Genomic DNA, 19,846 nt, shown 5'->3' on the forward strand with positions numbered 1-19,846 from the left:
AAAGTAGGGTGAAAACAAAATGGATGGACAAGGATGCTGAATGCACCACATTTTGAGGAGAGGGGTTGCTGGAGGAAGGTGGAAAGGTAGAAATGAGAGAGACCTTGAGGTGGCGGTGGAAAGCAGGCTTGATGGCCGGGAGGGAAGAGTACGAGACGACAGACTCGGGATTAAGAGGATTTTGCATGTGAGAGAGAAAAGGAAGTGAATGGATATATGAGTGTTAAGCTGAGACTGGCTGGAGTAACAAGATAAGGGTGTCTGGTAGAACGGGTCAGGAGAAGGACATGAGAGGAGTAGGAAAGGCATTTGGAGATCAGAATAGAAACGGCATGAGATGGCAGATATATTTTGTTGTTTTGGTCCCATAAAAGATGGCGAAGAAAGCCAATGCCTGATATTAGTTAAAAGTTGATTAATGACAAATATATTTTGTTGTTTTCCTCCATAGACTATTTCAACAACTTCTTCACTTTTTACCTTCAACAGTTTATTTAGTCTACAGCAGGACAAAGGTCAACTTCAACATGGTTCATTCTGTTCTATGAAATGCAATTTGAGATCATTGTGTTCTTCAATTTCATCTCTCACTCTGATATATGGTCCAGGATTTGGGGGTGGGTAGCCGAGTAGCGCAGATTGGGTTAACAAAGAAAAGAGCCGTTCAGGTTTGCAGTGTGTCAGAGGCTGAAAATAGCGCATGGCAATATCATGGGTTTTAAAAGCCCTGGGCAGTTAGAAATGTGAGAAGGCCTCAGGCCATGGCCTCAACTATTGTGTCCCAGGAAATGAACCACATGCAAGGCCGACTGAAAGAAGCAGGTCAAGCGCCGATGAAGTGCTTATTCAGATGAAGATGTAGGAATGGCGACTCCTCAGGGATGCCTCACCGATCGTCATACTGTCATAAGAATTGGATTTCTCACTGGAGTCGTGTGAGGCTGGCGTGTCGTCTCTTGCTTCGTGGCACTCGTGCAGCTCGCGTAGGTCCAGAGAATGAGACGCGACCATCGGGCTGAAGGGAGGGACTTGGGTGGAGACAGAAGCCATTGGGTGTGTCAGGGAATTGAGGGAAAAGTTTGGATATTGCATCCTGCATGTTGTTAGCATTTGGTGTGTTGGTTATGCCTCTGATCGCCTGAACAGTGGGTGGCGGGTCGGCGGTGTGGGGCACGTGCTCCATGCAGCACTGGCGTTTATGGTTGGCTTCTACTGCTGCTCTAGGTCTTCCATGAGGACGCATTCTTATGCGAAGGGCGTGGGAATCATAACCATGTTACAATACAAAAACAATACAAATGCATTGTGCACATTTGTTTGCTATCTCACTGATCGTCTTAATTCCTGTGATTGTTTCGCGGAAGTTTCCTCACACACAGAGAGAAGAAATTCTGCTTCCGAGCCGTGTATGCACAACAATCACAACAATCACAAGATTATCGTCGATGTTGGGCGAGACCGCACAAGGTCTAGCAATCAGGGTTTGAATTACCATTTAAAAACTCACGCTCTTCGCCATCTTGTTAAATTGAATCCCATTCTATTATTTCTAAAACAACTACCTTACCTAGTATAAAGAGTGCCCTTCTTCGCTGTAATTATTTTTTGAAGAACTCCGTATTTTTCTTTTTATATCCCTTTAACATCCTATTTCTTGCTTCACTCCCACCCTCTCTCTTTTTGGGGGGAGGGATGGGGGCTAAAAAGCTATTTTCCCCAACAATTTTTGGGCTGGATGCTTGCCCCCCCTCCAACCCGCCACACTTCCGGAGCACCCTTGCTCACATTGCTATAGTAGGTCTTTTCACTTCTTCAAAACGGTCTGTATCGATTAGCAAGAGTTGTCCTAAGCAAATGTAATGGTTTGTTTCTTCAATTTTTACAAAGGCCAATTTGAATCTTTTACTTTTACGTCACCACTTACAAAGCTTTTGTCCGTAGCCTGATGGAGTACTGCTCTCCCCTCTGGGCTGGTGCTCCTGCCTCCCACCTTTCTCGGCTTCACGCTGTCGAAACCAGGGCATTTAAGATCATCGGCATCTCCCGCAATGAAGCTGAGTCTTTGGGCCTCTCACTCAATCACCGCAGGTTGGTCGGTGGTCTTTCTGTCTTCTACCGACTCCTCTCCAGCCTTGCCCCCCCTGCTCTCTCTGCGATTTGTCCCCACCACATTTCCACAGGGCGCTCAAGGTCCGCCAACAACCCCCTTCTGGTAAAACTACCAAAATCACGAATCACTGCTCATCTTCACTCTTTCATTCCTCTTTTTTCCCGCCTTTGGAATAAACTTCCTCACTCTATTCTTTCCCATTCTTCCCTCCAGGCTTTCAAAACAGCTGTTCACCACCACCTCTTATCTTCCCCCATCCAAATCCTCGATCCTTTCTACCCCCGATAATCCACCCAAGCCCACTTCCTTCATTTCTCCTGCTTTCCTTCCTGAAAGTCCCTGAAATGTCCATCTTCTCTTCGCCATGTTCCCCGTCCCATCCCCATTCCTCTCCCTTCCACAGTTCACCTAATGTGTCTGTTCCCCACTGTTTTGTCCCTTCCACTCCCGCCCCTCTTGTCTCATGCCTCCTTGCTGTGAGTTGTGTGTTAGCTCTCATACGAGCCTCGACCAAGGTATACAAAAAAAACAAACAAAAAAAAAAAGCAGTTGAACATTGTTTTGTCTGTCATATTCGTTTTTGGTCCGATTTAGAATTTCCAAACTTAGCTCTTCCATCATAACTTCCAGTGATTCAGAATCCTTTGAAATTAAGTGTCATTTGCCAATTGTAGGTGGTTTAGTCTTTGTCCATGGACACCTAATCCTCATTTTGCCCATTCTAGATGTCACAACAATCGCTCTATGTAAACAGTGAACCATTTGGTGAGATTGTGCCTTCCTGTCCGACACCTCGTTTGATATTGATCTTGCTACTATGTTGGTGCAGTTTCACATTTGACCTTTAAAATTTTCTGCCCTTTGAAGATTCCCCGACATTCTGGTCACGATCAACAAACTAAAACGGAATTGGGCTGCACATGTAGCAAGAAGAATGGGCCGCAAGACTTACAACATGCAACCAAGAGAAAACTCTGGAAGACACAAAGGTCTACCAGAGATCACATGGAAGAGATAAAATTGTATGCATTGTGCATGGCCAAGTAAGGTGGTAAAATTGCAAGAAATTGAAGCTTTTGTTGTTGATGGTGCACATGTAATTTTTCATAATGCAAGTCCTCTGTAGAAATTGCTTGACACTATTATTATTCGATTGCTGTGTATTTTCGACATTAATAAGCTCAAATGAGCGAAGATCCTCATCCTCGTAATGATGATGTCATAAAAACGAATAAAAACGAATAACATCATTGTGATGTATTAGGTTTGCGATAAATTATCTGTGCTAATGCACGGCTTGATTCCCGCAAACAAAATTCAAACAGCTTGCCTAGTTTCGGAGATAATGGTATAGGCGATTTCCATTTGCAGCGATATTATGACATCAACTTTTTTTCTAGGAAGAATTTCCGAAATCGGAGATGGTTACTGCCTGCGCGTGGCCTTTCTGCATATACATGGCAAGTTTCACGAAGATCCGATGAAAACTCTAAGTTGTGTAACAAAAAATGTCAAAAAATAGGAATAACGTCATAAAAATTGATATGACGTCATAGTGATGTATCATATGTGCGGTAATTCATCTCTGCTAATGCCCTGTTTGATTCCCGCAAACAGAATTCAAAAAGCTTGCCCAGTTTCGGAGATAATTTTTTAGGCGATTTCCATTAGCAGAGATATTTTGACGTCATAAGTTTTTTTCTAGGAGGAATTTTCAAAATCGGAGATGGTTACTGTCTGCGCAGGGTATTTTTACATATATATGCCAAGTTTCAGGAAGTTTTGATGAAAACTGTAGGCTATGAAACAAAAAAGTCCACAAGAAGAAGATGAAGAACAACAACTTGAGTAAGACTTAGAGATCCTCCACGAGGATCTAAAAAAAAAATCGATCGAACATCAAAGTTCATGGAAGAACAAGATGATCGAGGGTAAAAAGGCAACAAACTTACAGTGAGGCTACATTTTGACAAAACACATGCATGGATTTACAGGAAAAGAAGAGCAAGACAGGATCGTATGAAACAGTAAACCTCAATTAAAATGGTTGGGTTCGGCCTGGTTAATGGTGGTATGAAATTTTGCAGGTCACGATGGGGGATGACACGAGTTGACGGTGCATCATCTGCTTGAAGCTCTGGAAGAAAAACCAGGATTGAACAACTTCATGAAGGTCGTTCCACAAAAGGAAGAAAAGAGGAACCAAAGAGGAGAGGTGTACAGTAAGCTTCAATCTTTGTAGTTTAAAGGTCTGATGATACTCAAAACTTTCTGGTTATTTATATATTAACTTGACCTTCCAAGTGAAGAAATCACCCATGTTTCTTTTTTAAAATCAACAATGGGATAATTAGACCAATATTTTGAACATTTGTAGTGCTTTTCACAACTTGGTATGCCCCGCCCCTCAAAAAAGTGGAGTTCATCGAACCGCAGGTCACGTGACCATTGACGTCATCTCCAGAACGCGACTCGCTCAGAGTGGATTGATTAGATGTCGCGCGCCGTATCAAGTACATACAAATGCATTGTGCACATTTGTTTGCTATCTCACTGATCGTCTTAATTCCTGTGATTGTTTCGCGGAAGTTTCCTCACACACAGAGACAAGAAATTCTGCTTCCGAGCCGTGTATGCACAACAATCACAAGGCAATTATTTATCCCTTGTGACTACCTTGTCGTAGTCGTGTGCAAATCCAATACATGTATGCACAATAAAGGGCTACACCATGTCCACAAAATATAAAATGTGACTGTTGAACCTTTCCATTAAAAAAGAAACTTACAGGGACATACAAGTAAAATACTAAAGATTTATTGCATCATTTCAAGGTGCAAGGAGGTAATTTTAAAATCAAACAATGTGAAGAACTTGTACCCACATTTTGCAGCTTATTGAATTGTTCGTTGAAACCAGCCTGCTGGGATAGGTACGATTCCACATACATGCAAGCCAGGTTATGGCTGCACTTGACATACATGGATTTATTCTAAATTGAAGGTACTGCTTCCATTGGCTTGCTATTCATTAACATTTAGCCAAAATGCTGCAATAAATGAACAGGGAAAAATATGTCGGCACAACTATGAAAGACAAATTTATCTGTCCTATTACACAGCCTCATAGCCTTGGGACTCTTACGCATTGACTTATACATTGTGTGCATGCTAATACAAGTTACTTGTCAACTTTCGACTCCAAACGAGTCCGATAAATCCGTCGTCCGTCCTCCTAGTCCGATAAATCTGACGTGCTGTAGCTTTCTTTTATTATTCTCTTTTCTTCATTGTTTTCTACTGGCGCTACATGACGACAGTAGGAATAAAATAAATAAAAATGCAACAGAACGTCAGATTTATCGGACAACTCCAGACAATTGTGTTGCAAGGTGTGTTCTGCACACAAGTTTTCATTGTATCCGGACAGTGAGATTGCTTCGTTTTATGCGTGGAGAGATACAGCCGATGACATGGGCTGGCCTTGCTTGCGATTCATTCGCCATGGAGCAACATGTCTGCTGCACTGTGCTGGTCACGTCACCTCACTAAAATATTTCTGATATCGAGCAGTATGCAAGTTGAATTTACATTCTTGAATTACGAATAGGATTTAGTCCAACCAGTTGTTATTTCCGAGTCTTCCTTCGATGTCCTCCCGATCGTCATGAACGCCAGGAATTTCATCGCCAGTTTCCTCCGCTTGTCCTGCTTTGGGACCTGTTTGGGCTCGAACTGGTAAGGCCGCATTCCATTTCCAGCTGCCTGAACTTCACCTCCCGCGACTACGTTATCCGACAATTCTCCATCTGATTCAGACCAAAATGCTTAATTTCTCTCACACTCACTGTCACTTCCAGACAAATCAAAGTCCATGTCATCCATTATTCAAAACCAAATGTTTAATTTTTTTAAAGCAGAAATGAACGAAGCGTTTGAGTCGACCAATCGAATGTGGAAACACACAGGAAGCCAATAGAATCACGTAGACCACCAACCCGAGTAATTTGCGTGCAGCCTTTGTTGTTCTGGAGATGACGTCATGTGGGTTACGCGTCGTTCAGTAGATTTCGGCAGAATTTTTAGGAGCTTTCCCTAAGAGGTTTGTTTTTTAATTTTACATTTTACAGAACGACTATTGTGAAAAATCATTGTCAGATCAGAAATCACGATGAAAAACTCCTATAGGATATATATATATATATATATATATATATATATATATATATATATATATATATATATATATATATATATATATATGCAATTGCAGTACTTTTGAGTGTCATGGAACGTTTAAGCAGGAGGAGGTTAATGAAAGAACATGAGCTTCGTATCAGAGAAAGTAACGGTCGGTGTGCTGAGTCAGTCGAGGGAATAAGACCTGAGGAGAATCCACAAAACAAAACAACAATGGCATTTTCAGCACAAATATGCACAAGGATTTGGTGAAAGCAATGGAAAGGAAGCACAGAGGGTGCACAGAAAAGTGACGTGTACGGGACAAAAACACCAAGAAACCAGCTGACTGGAAACCTTTCTTGATGAATGATGACAACAAAGCATGGTTTATGAATGTCATGTGTGAAGCTTGGGGCAATGACTCCTGTGCGGAATGACTACAAGGCCGAAAGGTCATACTAATCTGTGATGGAAAAGGACCTTATAGCTCTCCATGCACACAGTGGATGTGACACAACAAGTGCATTGAAGTGGAAAGGGAACGTCAAGCCCATCAAATCTCTGGAGTAGATGCCAAGGATTGTAGCAGCTCTTGCAAGACTGGGGAATTCTTGGAACATGCCATAGAACCTGATAGCTGAGCTTGAAGGAAATGGCAAATAACGTTTGGAGAAGTGGACGATTTCAGATTGTTCATAATCAGGAAGAAGTGTGAAGACAAGCCCTTGAATGTAGTGTGAAATGTTGACATGGGAACCTTGCAGCCTTGCAGCCTTGCAGGAAATGCTTGCAGGACACCCTATGTGGCACTGGCCCCCAGCATAAAAGATAGGTGGGTTCATTTGACGATCATTCCGGATATCAGGATAAGACTGAGATTTTCGAGCATTGAAAGGCATGTTCATTTTGTCAGATCAAAATCTAATAAGTTGCACATCGGCAGAAAGTGATGCAGATGATGTCTGCCCAACAGTGGAAATGGTGGATACAGTACAACACAATATGCAGATAGCTACAAAATAGAAGAGAACAGTTTCCAAAGCAATGGAGTGTCGTTTATGTAAATGATATACCAGACTGGGCCCAGGCCATGATATATGCCCAGGGAGATTGCCTGGTTTCACTGGGAGAGGACAGTAGTCAATTGATAGCAACAAGTTGACTGTGCAGTTTGAGGAAGACAGAAAGCTAGGGTTAAAGGTGGCCATTTATGCTGGGACAGCAAGCATAGCCAGCAGAGCAAGGATGCCAGACTTCATCGAATGTCCAAGATATGTGCAGGGAGATAATTCTAACATCTTGTTTTCAATTTCAAACCTCCTACAATTGCTGAGAGAGAGGTAGCATGTTCAGAGTTGAGTGAGAATGGATGGAATGTAACCTGTTGGACAGAGATCATGCTGTTTGGAAAAAAAGGAAAAACTTGACATGGGTGGTGGCGGTTGGATTCCATGACTTTCATTATAATGGGAAGCTGGACTCCTGCTTTGTAGTTGATAATGATCTGTTTTTGCACCCATCTGTTGAATGAGATTGGTGTTAGATCAGAGGCAGCCAAAGAAGAACAGGCTGAGGAGCACAGACAGAGAATTAAGAGTAGAAGAGCAGGATTTGAGAACATACGAACTGTCATCTGGCACATCACCAAATGAAGGTTGAAAATAAACAGAATTTTTCTCTACTTTCTAGAGTGTCAAAAACACAAAGTCCAGTCACAGCATTAAGTCCAGTAAGATGGGGACAGAATGGGATGGGTTGGAAACAAACGGTTTGTCGGCAAATACTGAGTCGAAACAGTCTCCCTTGTTTCGAGCAGTGTTTGGGTAGAGGGTATTTCTGAAGTAAGTAAGGAGAGCGATGAAGGGGAGTGTACATCAGAGACCGACTTGACAAAATGTCACCAGGTCTTTTAGGATGGACACTGGTTGGAGAATTCAGGATTGATATTAGCAAGACAATGTTTTCTGACTTGGATAGACACTTGTTGCGAGTATTATTAATTGCCAAAAAGATGCTCTGTCAGGAATGCCTTTCATGTTGAGAAAGCAATCTGCTTCATCCCAACTGCCTCGCCACAAAATTCTGTGTACCATTGATGAGATGATGGATTGAGGAGCTGAACATGGAGTGGAATAAAATGGGGGTAGGCTTTTGTAAATGTATTCCAAGGTGGAATCGACATCAGATGCTGCTGAGATGGCAGAGCAATCCTTTTGTAAGAGAGAAGATTTCAGTCACTATCATTCTCCTTCCTCAACCCAAAACTAATTTTTAAACTCCAGACATCCCGTGTGCTAATCGTTGCACAATACATCCCCTTATTTATTTGTTTGTACTTTTGTGCTTAAATATTGGAAGCAATCCAAAAGGTGAAACGAGCTTTCAGTGAAGAAGTGACGAGACTGACACCGTCGAAGCTGGAACAGGAAAACTAGCTGAAATAGCTGGTTACAGAAAGAGTTCATAGAAAATCAAGCCAAACCAGAAGTGGTCATCAAAGCTGAGATGGAAGAAACCAGAGATAACAGAACAAGAGGAAGACCTGGACCAGGTTTTTACAGAGAACAAAGAGAGGCATATGAAGAGATTTTTTGGGTGCACAGTGTTCTGAATCCCTCCAATTGCGAGTACAGTCCCCTTTTACACCTCCCTCGTTAACCTCGCTGTTGCAGGATTGAGCCGAAACCCACCTTAGCTCAAAAAGTCCAGACCAGCTCGACCTCAGCAGAGGATAGTTCATACCGCTCATATCATCACACCAACAGATATCAGGCCAACAAATGTCATTCCTTCTTCCACTCTTGCACCACCCCAATCAAACAGAATTTTAACTTCCTCAGCCAAGTCTCAGCCTCCCTGTTTGCCAGAACCCAGCTAACCATACTACCATGAAGGGTACATCAAGATTTTGGCACATCAATGTCTGCCCGTACCAGAACCTGAGATATTCGGAGGTGATCACATAAGGTCCCTTCCTTGGCAGCAAGTCTTCAAAGCCATAGTACAATCAACTTGCATCTCAATAGCCGATAAAATGACGTTCCTGTCCAGGTACACCAGGGGTGAACCCAAGGTCCTGGTTGACAGGTTTTGACTAAGGTATGCAAAAGACACCGAGGCCGCTTACCAAGTAGCCTGGAAGGAACTTGAGGAAAGATTTGGCAATCCCACGGTAATCACGGCTGTCATAATAAACCCACGTTGTTCCTGAGATTCAGCGCAAAAGAGTCAAAAGCTCAGCAAGCTGGCAGATCTGCGTGGTGACACGGAGGCACACATTGCCGAACGAATGCACCTCAACACATTGAACACTCCCTAACCTCTATAGTGATCTTCACCAAAATCGAATCAATTCATCTTTGTCACATACCCAACCCGTCTCCCAAGTTCTGTCTGACTCCGTCCGTAGCCTTGAGGAATTATGCTCACAGATAAACAGACATCATCCTAACCTCACCAAAGGAGACATTGTTCTTGTGCGAAAGAAAGAAGACCCTCACAATGACTGGCCATTTTCCCGTGTCGTGAAAGTTTTTCAGAGTGAGGAGAACAATGTCTGAAGAGTGGATGTGGCGGTTTGTAAAAAGAGTATATGATGAATGTACCAGAGACTCATCACCGAGCTTGTGCTGTAAGAGAAGGCACAGCAGTGAAGTGGTGTCAGGAGTGAAATAAACAAGAAGCATTTATGTGTATGTAGTAAAAACACGACTATGTGTCGTAGTTTTCGCTGGGGAGTATGCCGGACGCTCGCCATGGTTCAGGCTTCATTTAGCTTGTTGTTGTTGTTGTTGTTGTTGTTGTTGTTGTTGTTGTTGTTGTTTTGGAACTTCATGTGGAGCACTGCTGGTCCCTTTAAGAATGGGTATAGATTTACGGACCTTTAACTTTACTCCCTGTTTACCGTAAACTACGAAACCAGAACGAGGAATCATCAGTGCAAGTTAATTTCCATCCTTACCCAATTTACATATCAAACTATCATCTGAAATGCTTTTGTGCTTTATTCTGCAAGTGTCTTGAAATTTCTTACAATGGTCTTCACCTACACTTTGTAAAGTTGTACTTTCTTCCCTTATTATGACCAAGAACTTGTGCTTTGTAGTTTTCAGGTTGTACTTGTATTAAAGAAGGTTGCCACCGGACTCATCGTGGCCTATTTTTGTTCAAGTATCAGTGTGACATTTAGTGGATATGGCTCCCACCCTGTAACCGCAAAACTCAACCACACCTCATAATCAATGTAACTTAAAAAAAACCAGCATGATTTTGGGACTTGCCTTTCTCTGAAAGTGAGCCATCATAATTACCACTATGATTCACTGTTAGCAGAACAGATTAAAGAATGAATGGTTCATAATAACATTAATAGTAGGTTTTTTTTCCATTTAAAAGTCTCATTCTTTACCTCTACACCAATCAGAAAAAACTTTTTTTTTACAACATATTGTTTGGTTCCTAGCTTACTTATCGAATCTGCAATGGTTACAGAGTCAGACAAGTCTTGAAGGGTACTATATTATTGTTCATTACTGATGATTCATCGTATCTGTAATAAATGTTTTCCTTGGCAGGAACTTAAAAAAAAAATGTTGTGTGCAAGAATAATTTTCAATTATTTTTTTGCTCACATTTCTTTTCAGAGCAGGAGGCATTGTTAAGTGTTATTGAATCTATGCATTATCCACCGCTGCACAAGTGCTGTGTGCTCTGTTTGACTTTGTAAGGATTATTCAAGTATAATCTGCAGCTGAATGCACGACACACATTCAAGGATTATATAAATGTCATCGCCCAACATCCTACCTTTCCCCAACGCTACTGTAAATGCAATGGTTTCAGAGAAATACTAAGTGTACTGTCCCCCCTACGTGTAACTGTACGTATTTAGACAGACAGCCAAACTTCGTTCAAGAACAACATGGGAGACAGAGAATAGCCCCCAAGCTCCATTGTTTCACTGAAATGAACGAATCAGGAGTGAAACCGAAAAGGATACAAGTTACAGCATTATTACTAACAAAGCTCTATACATTTCTTGCAATGGCTGCCCAACAGCAAATGCTAGCACAAATTATATATCTGCATGTGCAATATATATATATATATATATATATATATATATATATATATATATATATATATATATATATATATATATATATATATATATACACACACACAGACTGGATGAGAGACAAGCTGAGCTGACACCCACATTCCAAACAGAAATGCACAACAAAAGATAAAATGCATGTTACAATGCATCAAGCACACAAAATGCTAACTCAGCACTGTGACGATGTAAGGGAGAAGGCGAGATGACATAACAAGCAATGCCAGCCAGCTAGCAACTGGTGACACTAGATAGCAGGCAATGCCATCAACCTAGTAATGTAAATTCAGCATACATCATAACGTTTCTATTAATATGTATGCAAAAAAACTTGTTGATATAACAAGATGAACTGTTCAGTGATATTTTTTATATTCACAGGCAACGCTTTCGAGAGCAGAAAAAAATGATTGCAAGGGATCAACATGGTCGCATCAGTTGGCAGGCTCACTGAGAAATGTGCTCAAGTGGTTTCCATCACTTAAAAAAAAAATTGTGCACAATGTCGAGGCTCATATGAGGACTAACACACATAATGTACATGGGGAGCAGGAGGCAAGAGGAGTGGGAGAGGGAAGGACAAAACAGTGGGGAACAGAGACATTTGGAGATCTGTGGAAGGGAGAGGGATGGGGAGTAAACAAGATGGACACTACATGGATTTTCAGGACCTCACACTACAGGGACTTTCAAACCTTACACTACAGGGACTTTCAGGAAGGAAAGCAGGGAATTTGAAGAGGTGGGTTTGGGGTGGATTAATGTGGGTAGAAAAGATCATGGTGTTGGATGGGGGAAGATAAGAGGTGGTGGTGAAGAGCTGTTTTGAAGAATTGGAGGGAAGAATGGGATTGAAGAGAGTGTGGGAGTTTGTTCCAAAGGCAAGGAAAAAAAGGAATGAAAGCGTGAAGGTGAGTCGCGATTCTTGACTTTGGTAGTTTTACCAGAAGGCGGTTGCTGGCGGACATTGAGCGCGCTGCGAAAATATGGGGGGGGGACATCACAGACAGAGCAGGGTGGGAGGGGGGTGGGGGGCGAAGCCAGAGAGGAGACAGTAGAAGACAGAAAGACCACCGACCTCCCTGCGGTGAGAGAGTGAGAGGCCCAAAGACAACCTAATCGCAGGAGATACCAATGATTCTAAATGCCTTGGTTTCCACAGTGTGAAGCCGAGAGGTGAGAGGCGGAGGCACTAGCACAGAGGGGAGAGCAGTACTTCATCAGGCTGCGGATGAAAGCTTTGTATGTGGTCAGGAACTCAGGTGGGCCAAGGAAAGACTTTGCATGACAGAGGATGCCAAGCTGGATGGTCTGTACTGGCTTTGGAGGCCAGGTTATAAATGTGGCTTTCCCAGGAAAGATCATAGCATAGTGAGACCCAGAAGCTTGAAAGAAAGGACTTCTTCCAGAGGATTGTTACGAAAGTAGATGAGGGGAGGGGGGTGGGAGGGGTTCCAGATGGTCCTTTCAGAGAGACATAGTGAGTGAGATTTGTCAGGATTGAAAGACATGTTCCACTTGTTGTACCAGCTTGTGATTTTATCCAGATCTGCAGAGTAAGGAGGCTGCTGCTTGCCGATCTGAGGAATGACAGATGGTACGGCAGAGGCTGGAGTCATCAGCAAGGAGAAAAAAGGATTTTCCAGAGTCAGAGATATCATTGATAAAAACTAGAAAAAGAACAGGGCCCAGAACACTGCCTTGAGGAACTCCAGCCTGAACAAGAAGATGAGATGAGAGAACTCCATTTCGGGCCACACGTTGGCTATGACAGGAGAGGAAGTCTGCGAGCCATGAGTGGAGATGGCCTTGGATACCAGAGGAAGAGAGTTTGGTGAGCAGAGCAGGGTGCCAGACCGTATCAAAAGCACATGATATGTCGAAGGAGATGGCTCTGATTTCATGTCTGGCATTAAGGATCTCCATCCTTTGTTGGGAGAACAGAAGCAGCATATCCAGTGTAGAGTGACCTGGTTTGAATCCAAATTAATGATCAGAAATCAAGCCATTGGAGAAGATGAAGGATTTAATGTCTGAAGCGATGATGGATTCCATAACCTTGCTGATGATTGGGAGAAGGCTGATTGGTCTGTCGTTGCAGGGATCTGTTTTTGCACCGTTTTTATGCAAAGTGGTAATGTTTGCTGATTTCCAATTCGAAGTCAGATGACCTTGAGCAAATGAGAGGGTGATTAGAACAGAGAGAGGGTGAGCAAAAGCAGCAGAGCAGCAGAGCAGGTTTTTAGTACATTAGGGCTGATGCCATCTGGGCCGGTTGCTGAATCTGTGTCGAGGTTTGACAGCAAGCTCTCCACCTTGTCAGGAGAAAAGTACACAGAGGCCAGGAACAACTGGGTGCCACTAGATAAGGTGGGTACAGAGAGTGATGGGTTTGGGAAATAAGACTTAGAAGCAAACATCGAGTTTAGGCATTCGGCCTTTTCACATGCAGTGTCAGCTGTGTGGCCATTTGAGGTAAGGGGGGAGGATGGAGGGGGAACATACACCAGAAACAGACTTAACGATACACCACCAGGATTTGGAGGAGGGAGACAGGTTTGAGAGATATATACTGTATGTGTATGTATATATATATATATATATATATATATATATATATATATATATATATATATATATATATATATATATATGTACTGAAAGTAACTCAAAGTAACTGGCCCAGCGGCCTTCACTTCGGACTCCTCTGTCAAGAGCCCACCACCCTACGCTCTAACGACCATACACCAAGGGACGGGCTTGGAGGAACGTAATGCACAAGTAATGAGAATCACTTTACCACAGGTGATGCTCTACCCCTCACAGATTCCTCGCACAGCAGCCTCCTTGTCCACCCTCAGCGCGCATACAGTTTTATCCCTCAACTCCCTGAACAGCTCAGCTCTGCCATTAAGCCTGGACCTGCGACTGTGGTCAATGTTATTCAGTATCCCTTGAGAGACAAGATTATTCTGCATCCGTCAGTGTTCCAAGACATCCACCGGCAACATCAAGGATGGTGGTCTTGAAAGCGCTCCACAACTCTTCAGGATTCCACTAAGCACGCACCCCCCCCCCCCCAAATCCCCACTCAGCCTGTTTGCAGACTTCTCAGCTACCCTCAAATCTTTGAGTTTGTTAACATCCAGCCGAGGCTGGGATGGTACCACTTTCCCCGATTTAAGCTGCAACTTCAGAGTTGTTATCACAAGCCTGTGGACAGGTATTGAGGAACTGAGCACTCCTGCAGACCCTGCAATTCTGGATCATCCTCCAATGACCATCAACAAGCACATGGTCACTCTCTTTTGCCACACCACCAGCATTGGAATACCAAGTCCATCGATGAGCCTGTGGGAGCTGAAAACCTGAACCGGTCCATAACTTCGAGCAAAGTCAAAGACCTTAGTGCTATTCTGGTTTACAGTTCCAGACCCATGGCGACCAACACATGTCTCATAACCATCCCCCAAGACTCGAAGAGTATCTCGCCTGGAGCACTGATGAACCAGACTCGAGCGTCGCATAGAATATGTCCTTCACGGTGAGATTACTCGCCTCAGTCGGAGCATATATAGAGACCAGGGAAATGACACCCAAGGAGTGACGAATCCTTTGTCTCATAATACGCTCGTTAACTGGTGTGACCTCAATTATCATTGGAGTCAGCTTATTGAACACAACTACAACAACTCCTTGGGCACAGTAACTATCAGAGCGACCAGACCAATAGTAGGTGTAACCACCCACCATGATCTCGCCGCAATCCAGTTTCCGAAACTCAGAGAGTGCTGCAATACCGATGTTAAAACGCTTGAGCTCAGATGATAACAGAGACATGTGATCATCCTCTCTTAGGGATAGGACATTCGAGGCACTCACTTGAAGGGACCGCCTCAGGTTAACCCAAGGAGACCGCCGTCTGGTGGGCGACACCTCAGCACCACCCCGACACACCACTACCGCAATCTGACCTAGGAAGGTTACCCCATTGTTTTCCTCATATCAAAGAGTGGGGGTCCTGAAGGCTTTGCCCCAATCATGTTATCTGGTGAGCTGCCCTGCGAATGGCAACTGCACAGGAGGTACTCCCATGGAGAGGGTTTTCAATTTTCTTTGCATTTTCTTGTGTTTGGCGGAATGGGGGGGTTTTACGATGGCCGGAGTGCAAATCCTGCCACCAACCCTCAAAAAAAAAGTAACCCTACTGCAGGAGGACGTCCGCAGACACAGTTGGGCACTATATATGGATGGCCGTTGGCTCACAAGGACCTCCGCCTCTCACCAACTACTGTCCAGGTAGTGTTACCATTTCATCTCACCAAATGTGGGAACTCCACAAGGTCACTGACACATCATGGCCTACGATTGTCGAAAGACACCTTGGATTTTTAACATCGACAACAAAAATGTAGCACCTGGCATATGTTAACAGAACAGCAGTCTTGAGATGCATAAAAATCTGACCCGATGCACATTGAATGCCATCAACTGTGCAGTTTCTCCTACCTCCAGATTTCACCTGATGTTATTTTATAGCTGTTCTTCTCATGTTCTGTTATCTGGCAGACATACAAACAAGGTCAGATTTCTCCTTTAAGTCTTCTTTTCCAAATAAAGTGAACATTGAAGAGATAGATACAGTACAGCTGATACACGACAAAGATAAAATTTGGAATAGATAAGTTGGGAGCCTGTTCAGCTCCTGCTAAATTCAATATCGACCGCAAAAACTGTCTTTCTGGTTGATTGACATTCAGCGGGAAATACACAGAAAGCATGTCATCCGAAGGGAGGGTAAAAATCTAACTTTCTATCTGCATTCACAGGTAAGTGAAGTATCCTCCGATATATCACGAAAAGGTATGCTTTGGGATGGTACCCTTTTTCACATAGTCCCTGCTGCCACGAGACTGAATATGATATACTGCACATATTAAGTGCGATGATGGGATATGCATTTTAAGTGTGAGCCGACAGAATAGCTCCTGCAGGTGGTAGACTCACCTTTGTGCTGTCTAATCCTAATTTGCTTTCTATCCAGTCTAATGAGGAACTATAAACTGCCAACCTGGTGCTTTGCAGGCAGGGTGTTGCGTCAATGTGTCAAGTGTATGTGCCAGTTTTGGGAGAGATCTTAAGCCGGGTGTCATTTCTGCTAGCCTTCATTGATGGATGTCAAACTGAAGGGTCGGCCATTGTGTGCTGGTATTCTGGCAAAATATCAAATTTCTTCAGCAACATGACCACACCTCGGTAGGTTTGCAACAGGTGGGTTGAAATTGTAACTGAATCTAGGTCCAGTCTGCATTTGCTGGAAGAATTGAAAATGCCATTAAATTCCAGACAAATGGAATTGGATGGAATCTTACTCTAGCGATTAGATTTCAGGACACATTTTCATTGACTTGACGAACCCACAACCATCAGATAATGAACGGTTCCTTGGTGAAGTCACAGATCTCGCTTGATGACATCCCTTGCACACATTGTTAAATCACACTGGTAGTTGTTCACCTTGGAAACGTACCATGATGGGAAATATTAGCTCCGAAACACTGTCTTGCAAGAACACTGCCAATGTCATCAAACAAAAGCCAGTCATGTGGCTTTTAAAGTGATCTCGGGGACCGGTTGATAAGGCCTCATCAATACATGCAAAATATCAATCACCAATGTGCAATTCTTAGATTTTATATTCAGTATTTTCATATGGAAATCAGCATATAAGCTTATGGTGGCACCAAATTCCAAAAGAAGTCAGCGATCACCATGAGCAGCCATTGCTTGAGATGATAAAAAGGTTGTTTGAAAAAAAACATTGTATGGTTCCTGAACTGGAGTTGAGAGGATCTGCTGTTGCACATTTCTTGTGCATGGGAGTGATGTTACCCAGCTCTCTTGCAGTTGAGGCTGGACAAAACTTACTCTCTCATCTTGGGTAAGAAAGACAAAGTCCAGTAAGCAATGAGTACCAGGGTTGGGAACATGAGATTTGGATGGGAATTGCTGATTTGACACATTCTGCTTTGTCTCAAATGGAATATATGGTAAGGCCATGTCACGTGAAGGGGGGGGGGGGTAGAGATTGAGGAGGTGGTTACACCAGAAATGGACTTTGGAGACAGTTTAGAGAGTTCAGCCTTGAGAATAGTAAGATGATGTTATCTGGCTTGCCAAAGGATGAACAAGAACTTCTTTTGAGGCAAACAAAATGAAAGTTGGGGATCCAGGTTGCAAAGTTCATAGATTAGGTCAGACCCATGGAAATGCTGTTGGCCTTCGGAGCAATGCTCACTCCCAGATAGCTGGAAAAGTAGCAGATAAAGTCACGACAGGTGAGAAAGCAGGTTTATCATCTGGTGATGTGTTAATGCACACTTACTGAAAAAGAGGTGAAGTTTGTGAATGGCTACGAATCTGAAATTGGTGCTCGTGCCAAACGCAACTACTCCATCGGCAACAAAAATGACTGAATCTTCGACGTATCCTGGAGAACGAAGAGTTCTGTTTTGTTCTCATCTACTTGCAAGAAATATTTTCCATTTCTTTGGGATCACTGCCACTGGGATATAACTTGTCTGTGCATACCTGAGCTCCTCTTTAGTCTGGTCATACCATTAAATATGTCTGGTCGATACACACTGCAAACAATGTCAACACATTCTCAAACTGTGATAATATTGTCATATCTGAGGCTCACTAATATGTTATGCCTCAGTGTCAAAGGTCTTATCTATACCTTCGCAGATTTTTGAAATAATACTGTACTGCGTTCAGTTATTCTACAACTTTACCGGACACAAGGTCGCCCAAATGAACCAAATTTGGGGCGGCGGCATGCACGGGAAGCAGAGAGGTTCAACACGTTTCTTACCTTTTGTTTAAGACGTAGAGAGACGGAGAGCGAGTGTGAGATTTCTCAGGATTGAAGGACATGTTCCAGATCCGCAGAGAGTGAAGAGGCTGCTGCTTGCCGATCTAAGAGATGACGGATGGTTCGGCAGAGGGTGGAGTCAGCAGCAGAGATAAAGAGGACTTTCCAGAGTCAGAGAGTCTATGCACATTAAATCTATCTGGTCGATTCACATTGTAAACAATGTCAACACAATCTCAAACTGCGATAATATGTAGGACACTAACACCTGCTCTGCACATTCATGGGAATGTCTTTGCCATTATGGGATATGGAATTTGGACAACAGCAGGATCATCCAATAATGTCACATAAATTCCAGGGGATTCTGCTGCTGCTGTGACCTCTGCTTCCAGAGAGTGCATCATATCTGGGGTTTTTTGCGAAGCTGTAGTTCCCCTCATGAGGGATAGAGGTGGCAGGGAAGACTATTTTCATGGGTGAAGAACTGATTCACATCTCAGTATCTGGCCTGAAATGCTATTTGGGAATGACAACAAAATGCAGTTACTTTTCAATTATTGTAGTGGCAGCTTCCCAATAAAAGGGAACTTCACAGATGGGCAGGTGAATTATGGTATCTTGTTATTTATTGAGCAGTGTTTTAATTCCTGTTGCTGGCTTTGCTCCCATGTATAACCCCAGACACCAGGATACTTAGCAGCCCAGTGACCAAGTTAACACACCTTCCAGGATCGTTCCTTCTGAGATAAATTGACTCCCTCTTTCTTAAATCACGGCTATGACAGACTTAGCATCTTTAACAAATGCAGCCTGCCCTCCAAGTTTTTGCTCATGGTAGTGGCCAAGGTTGTCTTTCCCTCTTGGTATGCAAGAAAGATGGTCTTCCTCAAAGTGTACCGACTACCTTGTGAATTTTGTCTCTACTGCACACTCTAACTTTGAATTGTTGAACATTAGGTGACAAGATTTGTGCCGTTTGGCCGAATTAGCCATTTGCATCCCCTTGGATTCCACTCCCATCATCAAGTCTCATCTGCTGGTGAAGTTATCTCTGCTTCCCAAATGGCATGGACCTGAGTTCCTGAAATTTGTGGAAGGTCTCAAGGAAAGACTTGTACTCACTCTCAAAATATTGTTTGCTGGAGTATGCAGAACCTCTTCAGTATTTTTCTGACACAACAACCAAAAATCACAATTAATGGCCGATACAGTCTTGGGGTGCTGAGATGTGCTTGGTCGGGCTGGATATATCCTCCTCTTCCTCCTCCTCCTCCTCCGTATGCATCACAAGGCGGCAGGTAGCATCATTAGCTGAGGGCACAGCTGTGCCACTGATGCAATGCCCCTATTACGAGTACACTGGTACTCATTTTGCCAACCTCGGAAGGATGACAGGCTGAGTCAAACACACCTGGTGTTCATTCAACAGTCGACAGGGGGCTCAAACTCAGGACCCTAAGGTCCCAAGCCAGCCACACGAACTGTCAAGCCAACACCAGGCTCAGCTGCATACATCACAGCATGAAACATTTGACCATTGTAACTTATGAGTCTACTGC

At 43.3% G+C, this 19,846-nt stretch overlaps 1 long non-coding RNA gene across 2 annotated transcripts in view; it reads right to left on the reverse strand.

Moving 5' to 3' along the window:
- LOC147015019 (uncharacterized) overlaps window positions 1–19,846 on the reverse strand; it is an 84,145-nt gene that overhangs the window by 11,016 nt on the left and 53,283 nt on the right. The window lies entirely within an intron of this gene.

The sequence above is a fragment of the Eptatretus burgeri genome, chromosome 12, assembly GCF_056783735.1.
Source record: "Eptatretus burgeri isolate ZD-2024b chromosome 12, Ebu_testis_v1, whole genome shotgun sequence".
In the NCBI taxonomy this organism is placed as follows: domain Eukaryota; kingdom Metazoa; phylum Chordata; class Myxini; order Myxiniformes; family Myxinidae; genus Eptatretus; species Eptatretus burgeri.